General features: G+C 46.4%; 1 protein-coding gene across 2 annotated transcripts in view; it reads left to right on the forward strand.

Moving 5' to 3' along the window:
* Positions 1-19,858, forward strand: part of REL (REL proto-oncogene, NF-kB subunit) — an 86,359-nt gene that overhangs the window by 2,356 nt on the left and 64,145 nt on the right. For both annotated transcript variants that reach the window (XM_090050076.1, XM_090050084.1), the window contains exon 2: positions 8,051-8,217. The gene's annotated coding sequence lies outside the window, so the exon portion shown is untranslated. The remainder of the gene's footprint in view (positions 1-8,050; positions 8,218-19,858) is intronic.

Here is a 19,858-nt window from a genome sequence, read left to right on the forward strand (position 1 = left end):
CACACCCTAGTTTCAGTTCTGGCATTTGGTATCAAGAAGCAGCAATTGCAGCCCTGGCTGCAGCATACTTAATGGAAAAGTTGGAGATTTTAACTACTACAAACTTTAACTTGTCTCTAACAGGAGTATGAAAGATATTTTTCCAAGGTTTCAAACACAGCCAAATATATGTATTTCATGACAATAAAACCACACACCACATTCCCAGTGCAAGGCCAACCTTCAATCCAAGTTCAGTTCCCCACTTCAAAGCACTAAGATGCTAGAGCTTCTAAGACAAAACAAGCATTTTTCCTTGCCAGCCAAGCCTCTTTTGCTCTACCTTGCTCCAAAAGTTAGCCCAAGTTGGACAATTAACATGCAAAATTTTATCCCAAATGTTACAGTTAGGCAAGGTTACAAACCACAAGGAAAAAAAAAAAAAGACTGAAATTGAGAGAGATGAGGCAGCACTAGCTCTAGATAATACTACCAACTCCATGCATAAAGCGTAGAAGAAACCTATCTTAAAAGAACATGTTTAAGATTCCAAAAGTCAAGCATTCAAAAAGCTAGGAAATGTTGGAATTAGTATTGTTTGTGCAAACTTAATTCTGTCCCTTCACGCACTGAACGAGGCATGGTCATACAGAAACAATAGTATTTTGATAATCACTGATAATAATGTATATGCACAGGACAGCCCATTTAAGGTTTCAGGAGTATTTCTTAATATTTGAGCAGTTGATTTTGCAACTTCACTAATCGTCAATACATTTTTGGTCATGATTTGCTGATTTTTTTTGAAGAAACATAATTTATAGTTTCATAGTTGGTAGGGTCAGAAGGGACTTGAGCAGATCATCAAGTCCGACACCCTGCCATGGGCAGTAAAGAGTGCTGGGGTCAAACAACCCTGGCTAGGTGATTGTCTAGCCTCCTTTTGAAGACTCCCCAGGGTAGGAGCGAGCATCACTTCCCTTGGAAGTTGGTTCCAGCTCCTACCCGCCCTGATTGTGAAGTAGTGCCTACTGATGTCCAGCCTGAATCCACTCTCAGTCAGCTTATGGCCATTATTCCTTGCAACTCCCAGTAGTGCTTGGGGGAGCAGGGATTCTCCTATTGCCTGCTGGTCTCCCTTGGCAAGTTTGTAGGCAGCCACCAGATCCCCTCTCAGCCTTCTTTTGTGGAGGCTGTACAGGTTCAGGTCCCGTAGCCTCTCGTCATAGGGCCTGCCCTGCTCCTCCCTGATCATGCCGGTGGCCCTCTTCTGGACCCTCTCAATGCTGGCCACATCCCCCCTGAAGTGCGGCACCCAGAACTGGATGCAGTACTCCAACTGGGGCCTGACCAACGTCACAAAGAGGGGGAGGATCACCTCCTTGAACCTGCTTGTGATGCATCTATGGGTTCATGACAAGGTGCGGTTAGCCTTCCTGACTGCATCCCCACACTGCCGGTCCATGTTCATCTTGGAATCAATAGTGATTCCAAGATCCTTTTCTGCCTCTGTGCTGACAAGAAGAGAGTTCCCCAGCCTGTAGGTATGCTGCTGGTTCTTCCTCCCCAGGAGCAATACTTTGCACTTGTCCATACTGAATCCCATCCTGTTCTTTTCTGCCCACCTCTATAACCTGTCCAGATCTAGTTGTAGCCTATCCCTCTCTTCTAGCATGCTCGCTTGTCCCCACAACTTCATGTCATCTGCAAACTTGAACAGAGTGCTTTTCACCCCTTGTCCAAGTCGCCAATGAAGATGTTGAACAGTGCGGGCCCGAGGACCAAGCCCTGGGGGACCCCACTGCCCACGTCCCTCCAGGTCAGAAACGACCTGTCTACCACCACTCTCTGGGTGCAGCCCTCCAGCCAATTTGCCACCCATCTGACTGTGCAGGCGTCGACACCACAGTCGCCTGATTTTTTAATGAGGATGGGGTGACAGACAATGTTTGAAGGCCTTCCTAAAGTCCAGGAAGACTATGTCTACCACAACACCTGCGTCCAGGGCTTTTGTGACCCGGTCATAGAAGGCCACCAGGTTGGTCTGACAGGACCTGCCTCTAATGAACCCATGTTGATTGCCCCTAAGCATAATCTTCCCTGCTGGTCCCTTGCAGATGTGCTCCCAGATAATTTTCTCAAAGAGCTTCCCCCGGGCTGAGGTAAGACTAATGGGCCTATAATTTCCTGGGTCCTCCTTCCTCCCTTTTTATGAAAATGGGGACCACATTGGCCCTTTTCCAGTTGTCAGGCACCTCACCAGAACACCATGAGTGCTCATAAAGCTGTGCCAGGGGTCCCGCAATGACCTCTGCCAATTCCCTAAGCATTCTGGGGTGGAGATCATCAGGACCTGCTGATTTGAACACATCATCTAGTCCCTCCAGAAGTTCCCCAATTAGGTCCTCTATGACCCTAGGCCTGGCTGCACCTCCCCTGAGTCCATCTAGATTCCCAGTGGAGTAGATGTCCCTGTCCCTGCTCAGAAAAATGGAAGAAAATAATCTGTTAGCTTTGTCATCCAGTGCTACTACCAGATTACCAAGCATGTCCTGCAGGCCCCAGTTACTTAGTACCTTCTTTTTACCCCTATGTATTTAAAAAAGGACCAGGTCCAACAAGGCATCTCTCCTGGCGAGACTCTGCACCTCCTGGGTTAGATGGAGGTCCTGTAACTCAGCTAGAAACCTATGTGAGCGGTCAGACCTGGCTGACTGCTCTTCCTAGCAGATGTCCGGATAGTTTAGGTCACCCATGATGACCATGTCCCTCGACTTAACTGCCTCCGTGAGCTGACCTGAGAATTCCCGGTCCAGCTCTTCTCCCTGGTTAGGTGGGACCACCATTAGGTCCCTTCCTCCCAACCCCCTTGTATTCAAACCCAGAGCACCTCAGCCTGCCCCTCCTCTGACCCAGTTCTGTTTGCAGAGGATGTGTATTGCTCTTTGACGTAGAGCACCAGATTATTTATGATTTATTACAGCCAACAATTTTCTCCATCGGTTATGGAGAGCGTTTGAACCCAACAACTTTAGTGGTGCAGGACAAGGGTTGTGTCCTTTCTGAGTTCTTTGCAACAGAAAAAAAATGCTTGATTATTTTTCTGTAGGTAAAAAAGTGAAAACTAGGCTGGCACATTCTCAGGAGTGGCCTTAGTCTTTCCAGGGGTGCTTGAGTCTGAAAAGGCTGACAACCACTCCAGTAGCTGTTTCTGAATCTATGCACAAGTCGATAATTTCAGTGCCTGTTCTTTGCCATATTTGCTGCTGGTCACAAGCATTTTTTCCCCTCATGTCCATATGGTATACCTTAACTAATACAACTAATTTCTGTGACATTTTCACAGGTCAGTACCATCTCTGCACCTTTTTATTAGAAAGGAAATCAGATGAGAATAAAGTCTGTAAAACTTTAGCACAGCCATCCTTCATTCAAAGTATTTATATGCAAGAACTTATTATATCAAATAACAAATAACATAGCTATAGACTATGCTGGCTTAATTACAACCCACTCATTGTTCACAATGATTTATTGACAACATTGCTATAGGGCAAAGCAAGCATACCTCTGAAAGTTACAGACTGAAGGAAATGTGTTTTAATATACAAAGTTAAGTAGAAAAGATGACCAGGAGATGGAATTTTCTGTCTCTTTCCCCCACCTCCTCCATTAAATAAATCACAGAATGTTACACAGAATGGTAGTTAGCAAAGTTCTGCTTTATCTGTAATCCAGTGTAGGTACTTAGCAACAAATCTATAAAATTACAACAAGATTTTCTTTTGTGTAGAAGTTGGTTATCAGTAGTTTTAGTTTTAGATCCTATTTTCCTTTCTTATCTGTTGTGACAAATTCATTAAGGGAAATATCTGTCATGGTGTGGGGACCTAGGAGCGGCCGTGATCTCTCTAACGCCCCCTACCATGCCAAGTAGACGATCCAGCACACTCATTCTCACCCGCCACGTCTTTGATGTTGTCTAATTTTATAAGGGAGGCTGCCTTTTGTCCCCTTGGACACAGTGCTATGTTTATCCTGTTCCCTGTTCTGTATGGGGTGACTGGTGCACCGCAGCCTTATGGGCTATGTGTGCCTCCAACCTCCCCTGTAGCACGCCCCAAGCCTCGCAGATGTACTGGATGTTGACTGGTCAGTTTCCTTTCTGCACCCTGACTGGCGCCCCTGGGGCTTGTCACGCAACCAGTGCCCCTCGCTGGCGCCTTGACTGGTGCCCCTCTACTGACTAGCCCTCTCGGGCCTGCTCAACATGTTTGCCTCTTCCTGGGGCTTTCCCAATAAGCTTGCCCCTTTCCTGGGGCTTTCCCAATAAGCTCGCCCCTTTCCTGGGGCCTTGCTCGCGCTTCTCACACTCCCTGCCCGCACTGGGGCCTAGCTCCCACCCTTCCCGCGCTTCCTGCCCACACTGGGGCCTTGCTCCCGCGCTCAGGGCTCAGGTGGCTGTAGCCATGCCTGGCCCCCTGACCCTCCTTAGGGGTCTTATACGCTGCTCAGGCTTTACTCCCAATGCTGCCCCACTGGGCTAGGGTTGGGACACCCCACTAGCTCCTCCCAATGTCACCCATACTGGGCTGGGGTCAGGACACCCCAAAATGCAGTGCCACTCTCCAGCGCACAAACTGCTGTGCCCTCTTTGGCACCAGCTTACTGTGCCCTCCCAGGGCAGCAGGAACCTCCCACGCTACTGGGGAGCTCCTCTGAGTTCTCCTCCAACCCCTACAGCCTCACCTGGTCCTCCAGTATTACACAAACAACCAAAGAGAAACATAAAGCCATGCACCAACCAGCTATAACACAAGATAAGCCTCCTGGCTATAGTACAAACTCCGCACCACGCTGGCTCTTCATCATACCTCCTTTAGGGTTCTCTCTACCCCGTATCATTATGCAGCCGGTCAGGCAGCTTGGCTCTTCAGCAGAGCTCCTGCTCCTCAGGCTGCCAGAAGGGAACCCCCTTTTGCCTCAGCCTGGTTGCTTATAAAGGCCAGGCCCTGCCCCCTTCGGGCCCTGGCAACCCACACCTGTACTGCCTTTATTACTATTACCAGTAGCGAGCACCCTAGTGCTCTGCTACACATCTCCCCTTCCCCAGGTTAGCCTCCTTATTAGGAGCGGGGCGCGGAAGTGCCCTGCAACAATATCCAAACTGTCTCCATGCCTAGTGTGCTGAGCTAGAGTTGCTCTCACATCAGTTTCAGTATCAAAGAAATAGGAGTGAACACATCAGAGGAGCCAGCACCAGGAAACCCTGATCTGGGTTCAAAGTTCAGTGAGTGTAATGTAAATAGAAGCCCCTTCAGTACATTTAATTACTTTGACCGTCTGAAGAACTAAAATATCAAATGAGAGCTGAGCATATACTGTGATTTAAGTTTAAGTCATGAATTAAGTAATTGGTCACAAGCTCATTGTTAGTCCTGACCTTTGCCATCAGATAACTAGTGACTGAATTGCTTGTACTCTTCCTAATACTGCTTTTGTATTTGTTTTGTGTGCCAGAGAAAGTGAAAGAGTAAAAAAAGAATTTACCAGTAGATCTCTTTCCAGCCCTCCTTTCCAGAAGTAAAGTGCCTTTTTCTAAGGGAAATCTGTGAAGATCCTCTGCTGACAGGGAACTGACATAACATGACTTCTGATTGTACAGTTCATGAAATCCTCAGGTGGAATGTAAACTGAAGATGTCAGAAAGACATTGCTTATAGTAACAGTTTTCCCTAAAGCACGGTAACGTCTGCGTTTCTTTCATGTCGTTCAACTCAAGTTCTTAACGTTCTTTCAGAACGTCTAGTTACTGGTAATTAAATCTTGCAGCATCCCTGAGAGGCAGGAATTACTATCCCCCACTTTTAGATATAAGAAAACTGAGAGACAGAGAAGCTATATGACTTACCCAGAGTCATACAGGAAGATTGTGACAGCATCAAGAGCCAGATTTTATGAATCTATTTTGTGCTTAGGAAGACCCTGCTTAGTGCCATTTTGTGCACATGAGCTGTGGGGATTCCTATTACATAGACCTTACAGCATTAAACAGTCTACCCAAGAAAAATGTCTAGGAAAGTATTATAGCTGTAAAAACCTGTGAGATGGGTTTTGGCTCCCGGGGGCAGTCGTGATGCTCCTTGGTGGCCCCTCAACTCATGCCCTCCATTCCAGCTCCTCAGGTGCCTCCCTTTCTTCCTCACCTGCCACACCTTGTAATTATTCTTAGTATAAAAGGGAGGTTGCCAGCAGGGTCCCTGAGTAAGCCTAATCCAGCTCCACCTTGCCCCAAGATACTCAGCTGCAATCCTCCTCGTCTCACTAGTACCCCTGGGCAGCAGTCACCTTAGGGCTATTCATGGCTTCCATCCTTCCCTACAGCAATGCCCATGCCTCTCAGATGTTATTCTAGATTAATGCACCAGCTTGTACAGGCTTCACTTTAGTCCACTGGTTACTTTTTGTTATAGACTGCCAGCCTACACTCTGCTTGGGCCCTCAGCCCTTTGCCCTCTCAGCTGGAGACTGCCCCCATCACCCTGTTGGGGCATTGGCGCTAGCCCTCTTGGTTGAAGCCTGCACTTGATAGGGCTAAAAATCTTGAGTGCCTCCCAGACACGCCTCTGTGGCCTCCTATCTGGTCCTCTGGTTCTTAATCAGAACATAAATGCAAACCCACAGGCTGGGTAACAAAAAAACCTCTCGCTCTGCTGGGTTAGTAACTTCCTCACAATCTGTAAGCCCCACTTAGCTCTACAGCTGCATCACTTAGGGACAGCCTGGGCACTGGTCAATCCCTTTCTGCAGCATCCTGCTTAGGAGCTCCTCTCCTTGCTCCTCTCCTGCAGGGTCAGACTGTCCACTCTGGCTCAGACCCTGGGCTTATATGCCTCAAAGTCCCGTTCCTCTTTCTGTTATGTGGCTTCTCAGCCACACACAGGAGTTTCCCTTTTTTAAATTAAGGGCTGGCCTGTGCTCCGGCTGCCACAGCCTCCCACAGTCAGTTTGGCCTGCTGCATACAGTCAGCTCTGGCTCCCTGTTACAGCCTGCCTGGCTTGAGCTACTACATTCAAAGAGGGTATTTCCATAGAACCTTATTCTGTACTTCATCCTCAGATGAAATTCCTATTAACTTGAGGGGAGTTTTTCTTGCAAAAGGAGTGCAACACCAGGCCCTTGATATTGTCCTTTAAATGTACCAAATAGCTCCAGTGTTGTACAAATTACAATGTCTCTTTACCAAAGTATTTGTAATGAAGTGAAGTCTGTCAATCTTAAGGAACCAACAATAATTACTTGTTCAAGAAATAAGGCCTTTAACAAAGGTGAGGCAGAACTACGCTTAAATCATCAGGCACAACTCAGTATTCACTCGGTTTGAGCCGTTCCAATATAGGTGGACATACCTAAATATTTTCTTGCATATCAGAGAAACTTTTGTTTTGGGAAGTAGGGAATTGTTGTAACCCTTCCCCACAATGTCTTGAAAAGACTTTCACAATTTTGAAAAGATTTTAAAATGTGCTTTCATCTTATTCCTTCAACATGGCCCTTTCTATTTTCACTCCTATCTATAAATCCTTCTTGAGACACAAGTAAAGTAACTTCAAGTGATTCCTGTGGTGTTAGCGGCAAAGCATACACAAATGAATCACTGCTGTGCACAGATATAAAGTACTTGTATAAACATAAACTTCAAAGAGGAGCAATCCTAACTTTGGGGGGATTCATATTTAAATGTCTGGATCTGGGCATGCCCCATTCGTTTGGTTTCACAAAATCATCAGGGACCTGTTTAGTTTCAGTTTAAACAGAGAACAGTGTGGTAGAAATCTTGTGAAATAGCTGATGTCATGAAAGCCTTTCAAGATGAAAGAAATTTCAGGAGACCAGCCTCTGAAATGTTTGGGTCAAAATTCTACAAGGTAACCATGGATCCGGCTTTTCCATTTGCTGCAGAAAAATGTGGGTTTCCTCATTAATGGAAAAAATGTGGTGTTTCATTTTAATCATGGAAAAACGTGGATTTGGGGGGTTTTAATCAGAGAATTTTCAATTTTTAAACAGAGAAAACCAAGATCCTTGAAGATGATTCATAACATTTTGCTACTCTGACACCCAGTAGGATTGCTGGCAAAGCTTGGAAGCTGAACTCTTCATCATAGCCTAAAACTGATCCATTTGCAGTCCTCATATTGTCTCTTCCATCTATTTCTAGTCTTTACTGGAGTCTGGTGAGTTGGCCATATCAGGTGAGGTCATCTTTGGGTTTTTTGATTAAAGTTATCACTTACAATGAATATTGGGTTACTCTTTAAATATGAGAACTATTAATACAGTGACAACTGAACTTTGTAAATAATGCCCTATAAACAAAGACCAGCCCCAGGGATGGCTGTGATGCCCCCTGGTGGCTATTCAGCCCCTGTTTGACCCTGAGTTTTAAGCATCCTCCCCTTCTGCTCACCTGCCATGCTTTGACGTTAATGTGTATTTAAGAATTGGAGGCTTCCCCAGGAAGCCCTGAGTCAAATCTCATTTGCTAGGTTTTAATCACTTGTCACCTTAAGAGCTAATTTTGTGGCATCCTCATCTCTTCTTTTAGCCACATCCAAATCTCACAGGTGTTACCAATAAATCAATTATTGTCAATTAGTTCTGTGGGCCCTTGGCCCTAGTCTCAATCAACCTAATGGGCCTTTGGCTCCTTCTTGGGCCCTGTGCTCTCTAGTCCCTTGTTTGCCCTGCTAATGGGCTCTGGCCTTACTCCCAGGCCTCTCCATCCTTCCTCTGCCCTGTTCCTGGGCTCTGGCCTAACTCCCAGGCCTCTGCCCCTCCTCCTGGGCCTGTTGGGACCACCTCCTCTCCATAGTCTCCCCTAACCACCAATTGCTGGGATCTCTACCTCCCCTTAGTCCCACTCTACTCTGTTGATGTTACCCCCAGCCATAAGCCTGCATTACCCACAAGCAGTGCTGTAGCAAGGTGGGGGGGAGGGGAGAGGGGTGAGCAGTGGGACTGCCCCAGGCACCAAAGCAAAGGAGTGCCAACAGGGGTGGGGCGCAGGACAGAACCACAAGTAGCTTGTTTGAGGAGAGCGTGGGGATGAGGGGAGGGTGGCTCCTGCCACTGCATGTGCTCCTGGGCAAGCATGGGGAGTGGGGGTGGCATGTGCTCCCTGGATCTGTGTGTAGGGCAAGGATGGGCTGCCGCTGTAGGCTTTGCCCTGGACACCGAACTTCATTGCTACGGCACTGCCTGCAGGGTTTCTTAGTGCCCATTAGGAGCCTCTCTCTGTACAGGGCTCCTCTTACATCAGCCTCTAGGGCCAGACTGCCTGTCCAGCTCAGGATCTGAGCTTATATACACCCTAAGTCTGGCCCCCCTTCTAGTCAGGTGTCTCCCCCGATTGCTAATTGAGCCCTCCCTGCAGCTCTTTTCCTCGTAAAGTAACAGGTACCCTGTTGCAACTAGGGTGGCCATCATAGAGAACAGTCCAGTTGTCCTCTGTCCTCTATTGATACAAAACCAGATGCCTTTATGCCCTCTATTTTTCTCGTCAAGAGAAAAACATCCAGTTTTGTACCAAGAGGGCCAGGGCCTGAGGCCCAACAGGTCAGTTGTTTCAGCTTTTGTGACTATATAGCCTGGGTGTTTTACACATACATGAATGGGCTTTGTGTCAGACTCATAGGCAGTAGTGCATCTATTTAAATATCTATGATTACAGGTAAGGGAGCTTATTTTGTTGTTGTTTTTCTTTATCTGTTTTATTTATTTACTTACTTTTAGTTTTAGATCAGAGCTTAATATATCATTTAGGCCTATGTTATGCAGTTGTACACACATTTTGTTTTGGTTACCTTGAATACCAGAACCAGAATTGATCTTTTGTATTCTGAAGACTATAAGAAAAGCTGCTGATTCATAGATTGTAGAGTCGGAAGGGACCACAAAGGATCATCGTGTCCGACCCCCTGCCCTGGGAGGAAAGAGGACCGAAGTCAGACAACCCCAGCCAGGTGACTATCAAGCCTTCTCTTGAAGACCTCCAAGTTAAGTGATAGCACCACCTCTCTTGGAAGCCCATTCCAGATTCTGGACACCCTTACCGTAAAAAAATTCTTCCTAATGTCTAACTGGAATCTACTCTCCACTAGTTTGCATCCATTATTCCTAGTTACTCCTAGGGGTGCTCTGGTAAATAGGGCATCTCCAATTCCCTGTTTTCCTCCCTTGAGGAAGCTTGTAGGCAGCTACAAGGTCTCCTCTCAGACGTCTCTTGCGAAGGCTAAAAAGATTCAGATCCCTCAACCTCCTCTCGTAGGGTCTTTCACAGAGGCCACTAATCATGTGAGTGGCCCTCCTCTGAACCCTCTCCAACTTCTCTGTGTCCCTCTTGAAGTGTAGCACCCAAAACTGGACACAGTACTCCAACTGTGGCCTGACCAATGCCTAATAGAGGCGAAGCATCACCTCCTTCAGTCTGTTGGTCATGCATCTGCTAATGCACGGCAAAGTGAGATTGGCCTTGTTGATGGCTTCGTTACACTGCTGGCTCATGTTCATCTTGGAGTCAGCTATGACTCCAAGATCCCTCTCAGCCGCTGAGCTGCTGAGGAGGTCATCCCCCAACCTGTAGGTGTGCTGGGGATTCCTCCTCCCTAGGTGAAGTACCTTACATTTGTCTACATGTACTCCTAGAGAGTAGATAGGAGTAGATGGACTTGCATGCTAATAATGATATTACATTAATTTACAATGTGACATTAAATAGCTGCTGGTTTCTACTCTAGAAGTGGATACATTTCAATGCCCACTGAATAGTCCTTGTACATATGGGGCATAACCTTTATTGAGGGCAAAAAGAAAATGGGGACTTAGGAAGCATATTCCTTCCACTTGTACTCATAGGGGAACAGGACAGGATACAGGGTTACCAATCTAAGAGAAAAACTGTCACCTGACAGTGGTCTACAGACCAAAGAAGTTGCCTTGAGATTTGTTCTTGCCCTCAGAACCTCTGGGTACATGGGCCCATTGATAGGAGGGACTGTATTGAGCATAGGCTGCTTTCTGCAGGAACAGTGAGGGTTCTGCAGGAAAATTCTGCCTTATTACCAATTCCCCAACTGTAATTATTTTAGATGTGGGTCTACCAGTATATTCTATCCACTACTGATAGCCTCCCATAGACATAATATGTTAGACAAGTATCTTGCAGTTCTTCTTTCTCTAATTATCTCACTGTCTTTCTCTTTCTCTCTCTTTCTACAAGGAATATGTTTGGAAACAGCAAGCTTCACAGTAACTTTCTTAGTTTGCTTTGTTAGAAAGCATGAACATCTTTAGGAATAATTTAACTAGCTTACCTGCTCCATTGTAGACTAGTCTGTTAGGAGCTTTAAACATTGATCTGCCTTATTGTCTGATAAGCACCAGGGTAAAGAGTACCAAGAGCTCTAACCTTAGATTCAGATGAATGCCTTGGGCTATATCTCTTTCACCAAAAAAGCAGATTCTGGTGGACAAGATATGTTACAAATTCATATCAATTTTGGCAAATTATTCCAGTAACAACAAAAACATTACAGAAAAATCAAATTATGTTTCACTACTTTAAAACTAAACATTTTACTTGGATTCAGTGTGCTGCTTTGTCATTAAATCTGTCAGTTTTATTTAAATATTTTAAAAGCAAAACACAATGTTTAATTTCAGCTCAAACAAAATGTTTTGCTGGACCCAAAACAATTGTTTTAAACTTTTGTGTTTCCTAAAATTTAGGGGAGAAAAATGGTTCAGATGGACTTAAAATGCCTTTTTTTAATTCTACAGCTGCCAGTCACCTAATACTCATGTATTTGCATGGTGCTACCTTAACCTGCTCCTTTAACCTGGTACTCCCTCTCCCCAGATTCATGCATAGCAGTTGCCAGTTCACAACTTCTCTCTCTCTTTTCCTTCCCCAGCTGTCATGGCAGAGAAGGGCAGGGCAAGGTAGGGGGTGCATGGACACTTTAAGTATGCTGTACTGGGTCTCAAGCATGCTGCTCTTGCTCTCAACACCCTTCCCAGCTGTTTCTATTCTGCACGTGCGAAACCCAGAAATGAGGTGGCAAAGCTGCTCTGAGGGCAGCAGCCACCATTGTTCTCAAGCACACCAGAGACAGACATCTAGAAGAGAATGGTAGCAACAGAGATGGCTAGCTTTGGCATCTGGGGGAGAAGGAGCAGGAGCCAATGGCACCTGGTCTTTGTTAAGCAACTCTTTCAGGAGTAGGCAACCTTTTCCAGCTGCAGGCTAGATTGACCCACCCCAGGTCACAAGAAGAAAGGTGGTCACTAGGAACCAGCCACTGCTGCCACTTTTCCCTGCAGCAACACAGGGAGAGCTTCTGCCACCGAATGCTACTGTAACCCGGGTACACCCAGGGGTATGCCCTATTCTCAATAGCATGGGATGGGTAGGCAGGAGGGAGTGCTATGAGAGGGATGCCAGAATTTCGAGCAGATCTCTCTTTCTCTATAGAGTTAGCCCAAGTCCAAAGTTCCTAACTATATACAGTTTATTGAGTTATAATGTACATAAACATAAAACTAAATATCATATATATATATTTGTGCAGTGAACATTAACCAATCTCAAACCCTAAATAACACTATTTCCAACATCACAATACAACATTTAAATCACAAAATATAAAGCGCAAACATGAACAATCTTAATAACATCTGTTTCCTTAATATAGTCCCTGACCCATGGCAAGAAATAGTTCTTCTTCCAATGGGGTCTCTTGGGTGTCCAGGAGGAACCAGGATCCCCTCCCCTCAGGGCCTTGACTAGGCAGGGGAGCTGCTCACCCAGCCCCTTCTCTGGGTTTGCCAGCCCCAAATGTCTTTCCCTTGTGGGACCCAAGGGCTCAATGACTCACGTTCCCTCAGGTGGTGGTGGTCAGGGCACGGCTCGATGGGGTCTCCTCTGCTGGAGCACCTCTCCTGCACTGCTGGGCTCCTTCCCACCCTGTGCCCCGCTCTGGGCACCGAGGGCTCAACTCCTCTCAGCTGCTGCACCACCGCTGCTGGCTTCTGGGTGCTGGGCCTCACACTGCAGAACTACTATTTCCCCATGCCCTGGCTTCAGCACCAAGGGGTCTTTTGGCACAGGACGGGCCCTTCAGGCTCCATCCGTCCATCCTCATGCTGGGTGGCTAACTCAATCAGCCTCCGCTGCTGGCTCCCAAGTCTTGGTCCATGCGCCTCCCTGTGCACCATGGAACCTGGCCGCTTGCTGGGAGATGCGGCCTGAGCTGCCTCGCTGTGGCCCCCAACACCCTGCCAAGGTTGCAGGCTCAAGCCGCTGCTTGCGGCTCCCAAAGCCTGGGCTCCACGCACTGAACTGTGCACTGTGATGGGCCTGAGCAGCGTCACACTGCTCCAAGGGCCAGGTCTTCACTCACCGTCCCTGTGCACCATCAGCAGCCGGAGTGGTCTCGCACCGCTCCCAAGGCTGTTCCTCCAGTGGCAGTTTCAAGAGCCTTGGGCCCATTGCCCGCGGGGGGAGAGCTTCCCAGCTTTTCTTGACTCTAGTCTTTTTGAGTCCCTCGTTGCATTTGCCCTCATGCTGGGCACACAGCTCCTTTTATATGCTTCAGGGCTCCGCCCCCGGACTCTTCTGGACCTGAGTGTTGCAGTCTTCAATCAGGTCCGAGGGAGCTCTTCTCCCCTCCCCTCAGGAAAGGGGTGTGACTTTATTTCTCCTGCTGCCTCCTGATTGGTGGATGGGCTCCACCAATCAAAGCAGCAGGATCTCAAGCCCAGGAGTCAACCCAAACTCTGAAAGGTGAGCCTGCTACACTACAGTAGCCCTAGGTCCACAGGCTAGGTCCAATACCATAGGTTGGGCCATAGGTTGCTGACCCTTGAACTAGTTCAATAGTTCAGTCTCCATTGTGGCTTGCCTTGCAGTTGAAAAGCCTCCTTTGAGACTAATTGGAAGTTAGATGTTAGTCTCTTTACTAGGTGTAGTTAGTCCTCACTATGTGTGAACTCTCAGTGCCCCTTTCATTAAGCAGCAGCTATGGGCTTGAGTTTCAGCTTTCCACAGTCCCCCACTAAGACTGCACCTCCTTCTAATTAGTTCTTTTCACTGTTGGCCTGTTTCTTTATCTCCTTCTGCAGTAGGTATTCCCCTTCCCTCTACTTCCTGTATTCAGTTGCTGAAACAAGCTGACAGCAGTAGTTTTTCCTTCCTCTGTCTGCAATGCTTCCACTTCCACAAGCAGAGTATACCCGTCTTCATTTTTGCTTGATTAAACTCTTCACAGAAGATTCAGTTCAGTTCTTTTCCCAACACGTTATTTACTCATTCTTCTCAGAGACTTGCCCCCCAGTCCCAGGTGTGGGATATAGCTTCCATTGTTATGGCAGGAGGAACGGGGTGTCTGTCCACTGTCATCTTGGAAAGCGGGGGGCAGAGTTGCTGGAGGTACGGAATGAGGCAGACCACATCTATTAACAGATCCACTGATACTACTCTGTCGTGTTTAAATAAAAACCCTTGTAAATAAAAAAGATTGTTAAATACCAGTTTCCCATCATTTAATATAACTAATACCCTGCTGATAAAGTGTGTCTACATTTTTATACTGTACTCCTTACCACTGTATCTTTGTTCCAAGGCTTCTGCTCCAGTATCATTTGTGCGAGTATTTCTTTATTCCAGGCTGCTGATGCACCATCCCAATTGTCTCAGGCTAGGTGAAGGTTTGGTCTATGTGGTCTACAAGTTTATGGCTTTATTTGCTAAGTACTCCCCAAATTTAAACTCTAGAACTATGGTTTTCAACCTCGTTAGATTCAGTGCACCCCTTGTTAGACTCAAGGCCCCGCTCGGAAAATGGCAGCTCTTAGCTTGAACTCATTCTTTGACTAGGGAAAAATATTAGAACAGTTCTTTTGTTTCAAAGAACTGGGAAAGATTACAACAGGTCTAAATGTTTTTGACACTACATATTCCTGTTAAAAATCTCTGGGTTTATCTTGTGAATCATGTGTCGGTATTTGCATACCTAACAGTGCTAATATTTCATGTCACCATGTAGCACCATTAAAAGAATCTCATGGCACCCCAACATGCTATGGCACCCTGTTTGACAATTATTACCCTTGGAAGTCCACTTGCTTGCAGAGCAGCTGCCATTTTGCAAGGCAGAAGGGATTTTAAACTAAAATAAAAGTTACTGAGATTGAAAATATGTGATTATTCTTTGTGGATAGAAAAATAAGATAATAGGAAAGTAGGGCTGAAAGGGACTTTACAAGGTCATCTTCCCCAGTGTTTCTCAACCTTTTAAGTAGCAAGTACCCCCTAACTTTTGACAGTTTTAATAAGTACCCCAACACTCAATGTTCCAGGGGATTTTATATTTACAGACTAATGTGTGCCATATGTTGGAAGAAGGGCTCTGTATATAAGGCCGTGGTATGACAGATGTCTGATCTGATGTGGTAGAGTTGCCACCTTTTACACCAGGGATGCACAACTATGTACCTGGGCTAGAGCTGATGTTGGCCAAAGCTTGGAGGGCTGAACCCAGTGCCACACAAAGCATGGCACGCCAAATTATTACTGGGGATTTTAGTGCTGCGCAATGCGTAGCACACCAAATTTTTTCCCATAGTTTTGAGAGGAGGAAGGGGCGAGAGAGAGAGGAAAAGAGGGTGAGAGAAAGTGTGCTGGGTTACCCACATACCCCTGCCTGTGTCTCGCATACCCCCAGGGGTACGCGTACCACAGGTTGAGAAACTATGATGTAGTCCAGCTGCATTCTCAAGGCAAATCATCCCTGACTAACCCATCCCAGCCAAGTGTCTGTCCAACTTGCTCTTGAAAACCTCCAAGGACTGACATTCCACAGTTTCTCTAAGTAGCCTGTTACAAGGCCTGATCATCCTCATAATCAGAAAGCTCTTCCTAATCTCCAATCTAAATTTGCTCTGGTGAAGTTTGAGGCTGTTCCTTCTAGTCCTGTCTCCTATGGCCACAGAGATAAGCCCATCTCCATCCTCCCCATAGTCACCCATTTGGTATTTGAGGACAGTTGTCAAATTCCTCCTCAGTTTACTCTTCTCCAAACTAAATAAATACCAGAGAGTTCTTCGGCCTTGTTACACCTTACACTCTGAGCCATACAAATGTTGATCCATGTTAGTGCTAGCTTGAGTGTGGAGCCGTCACACTGCAAGCCAGCAGGGGCCTGGAGGACTGGAAAGTAAGAATCCCAGCCTCCAAGCTGGGGATCCCCCTTCTTCACTGGGCTCCCCTGGTTGTGCCCACCACAGAGGCTCCCTCCTGCCCCAGGACATTACTTACTTGTGGCTGCCTGCACTGTTTGTCCCAATGGAACAGGCAGAGAAGGAATAACCTGCCTAACTGGCCACTACTGCTGCCAAGCTGCTGTTCTTCTGGCCCAGAGAGCAGCAGCAGCAGCAACAGGTGGCCAGGTAAGCAGTTTAACCCTTCCCTGCCTGCTTCCCTGGGACAGACAGGACAGGCAGCCACCAGTAATGCAGAGAGTGGGGTGGGAGGCAGTGAGCCACATTCATGCCAGTGAAGAATGCAGAGCAAGTGGTGTGCTTACATTGAAGTATAGCCTGGAGTGGCTACACCTTAGTGTAACATAAGCACGGATCAGAGATAATCCTGCACTGGAGTGGCGTAACTTTGAGCCATATAACAAGCACTTTAAAGCAGTTTCAGGTGTTAATGTGCAGACAGTCCAGGAGTTAAGAGGTTCAGGAGCCTCCCAAAATTATGGTGTAATAAGGCCCTCAGCCTTTCCTCATAAGCCATGATTTGTTGCTTTCTGCTGGACTCTTTACATTCTGTCCACATCTTCCTTGAAATGTGGGGCCCAAAACTGGACAAAGTACTCCAGGTGAGGCTTCACCAGTGCCAAATAAAGCAGAAGAATCACTTCCCTTAATTTTCAAGAGAAACCCCTATTTATACAACCCAATATGCTGTCATCTTTTTCTGTGACAAGAGCACACTGTTGGGATCCTATTCATCTTATGATTCACTGTAACTCCAGGCATCGGAGAAGTGCTGTCTTGTGGCCCTCCTGATGCATCAACCTGTGCATTGATTGGGTATAAGGTCGTCAGCTTAATGCAATATTTAAGACTAAAAAGCTTACTTTTTCCACCAATATTCAGATTTATAAATAGAAATGGCATTCAGGTAGCTGAATGTTTATCAAAATGCCCATATTATATAAAGGATAAACCAACCACTTCATCAAATTACAAAGAAAAGTAAACAGTTTCCCTCAAATGTCTTAGATAAAATAAAGAAAAATTAATACTCATACAGGAAACTTCCGCTTAACTGTCAAATCAGGGGTGGGCAATTATTTCAGGTGGTAGGCTGCCTACTGAGTTTTGGCCACGCATCAAGGGCTGGATTAAAGGCAGCCAGGGGCAGATAAATATTAACCTTCTAAATTTTTTAGGGGCCCCACAGGCTGGTTAGAATGGCCTGGTGGGCCACATCCAGCCCTTGGGCCGCATTTTGCCCACCCCTGAGGCAAATAGCAAGGGCGAGAGAGAGCAGAAGCCATCCCTGTTCCATATGCATGAGAAATGGGTTTGCAAAATTGTTATATGGAAAGTTCAAATTAACAAAACCAGTATAACAATAAAAACCTAAACCTGACTAGATCTTTGAGAGTCCCTCTTAAAATGTTAAGTTATTGTAACATGGACTGTTCACAATTTAAATGAGGAACCCAATCCTACAGAGTAGTAGTGCTTACAATTGTGACTCAGGAGCACTATCGTCTATAGCAGCATTTCTCAAACAGCATCCCACTGGTGGGACACGAAGGTCATGTAGATGGGACTTCAACTCATCGCCCAATTGAAAAAGTCAGTTGTTTGCACTTCAAATAGATGAATCAACAGTTATCTCGAACAGTGCAATTTTGTGAGGTTTTTTTTTTATCATGGTGGGACCAGGGTTTTTTGACAAAATGGTTGGTGGGATGTACGGTGCAAAAGGTTGAGAACCTCTGCTCTATAGTAAATCTTTGCATGCTTAGATGGTAGAGAACACAGGCCACGTGTATCCTGAGAGCAGAAAAAGCACTAATCCAGGCTCAAGGAGAGGCTGGTAGTTGGCAGCTGGGTTTAGTTATGTCCTCAATGCATTTGGTGGTGGTATCTACAGATTGTGGTTATACATGTTGCTGAGTGTGAGGACTGTGAAGACAGCACCTGAAGAGAGGGTGTTCTTTTTTTCTCCTCATCCATGAGGAAAAACGTTCAAGCCACATAGGTCAAAGGATCCTGAAAATAGTTCGGCTAGAGATGAGAAAGACTTGGGTAGATGAAAAAGAGCCAGATTTGCAAACATAAAGCTTTAGCAAGGCTGGATTGGAGCAGGATGTCTTTTGGAAAGGGTTGTGTCAAGCCTTGATGAATCTATACTGTGGGATTCTTGAAGCTGAAGGGGATGTTAGGTAATGCAAATCATTTCTGAATGTGGAGGAAAGAAAACACATCTTTGCCCAGGTCCTGCTGTGACCCCTTTATGCTGTTTCAGGGACCAGGAACCTTGGTACCATGTTTTTGCTTAACCTTTTTTTTAAACATTCTTCTCTCTGAAGGTCAGAGACCTCTAGCACAGTGGTTCTCAACCTTTTTTGTACCAGGACCCATTTGTAAACATTGACCAGTCCCTACCCAGTGCCCCTCAAAAATGTTTTACTGATAGAGGTACGTGATCAAAAAAGTTTGGAGGCCACTGGTCTACAGGACTCTAACAACTGGAGGCCTACTATACTAGACACTGATATAGCAAGAGGCAGTTCCTACCTGAAGAGTTTACATTTTAAATGAACGCAGCTGAAAAAAACAGTTGTGAGAAAGGATGTACTATCCATTTTTATGGCTATCCTATTTTATGGCTAGGAAAACTGAGGCCCAGAGAGAATCACCAAGTTGCCTAAGTTCAGACAGGGAGTCTGGCAGAGCCAAATAAAGACCTCCAGTCTCTTGAATCACAGGCCAGTGCTTTAACCAAAGACCATCTTCTACAGTGCTTCTCCCCTCCCCACCCGCCCCAATACCCCCCTCCCACACCTCACATTTAAAGAATATGAGGTGGCGATGCCACTCCAAGCATGTCAGTTGCTTCCACGCTCAAGATCTGCCTTCAGAGTATTTGGTAGCACTCCTAGGGCAGCTTCACTACCTTGTTTCTGGATGTGATATGGATAGAGCAGGAGGCTGGAATATACTTGAGGGTGCTGAGGAAGAGGTAAGAAAATAATCTAAGACTCCATTTCTCTCGTCTTTTTCTTCTCTCACATTTTCTCCTGCCCCTTCTCCCATCCATTGTAAGAGGGGGCATGTCTGTGTTACTGTATTTACAAGTGTTACAGAGAAGATTGGGTTGAAGCAGTTCTTATAGAACAGGGTCTCAAACTGGTGGCCCAGGGGTCTCCTGCAGCTTGTGAGAGGTTAAACTGCAGCCCCCAGACTCCCACCTAGCCACTGCTCTCCCTACTGCTCCACTTGCAAAAACAGCCAATGTCTCCAGGTTCCTTCTCCCTCCAGCTTGCTTTTCCCACCCCAGGGGACAGAGCACAGTGGTATGATACAGCCTGCAGTGCTGGGGGAGCCTATGGCCTGCGGCACCGGCAGCTGAGGAGCTTAGGTGAGGCAGGGCATCCAGGCATGTGGTACAGTGGCAGGGATAGACCCAGGTGTTCAGTGCAGCACAGTGGGGTGCCCAGGGCACATGATTCAGTGGAGGGATGTGGGGTGCAGAAGAGGACATGTGGTGTGTGGCTCTGGGGATCTGTGGCC

Source organism: Crocodylus siamensis, chromosome 1, assembly GCF_052110815.1.
Source record: "Crocodylus siamensis isolate JL-2025a chromosome 1, ASM5211081v1, whole genome shotgun sequence".
Lineage (NCBI taxonomy): Eukaryota > Metazoa > Chordata > Crocodylia > Crocodylidae > Crocodylus > Crocodylus siamensis.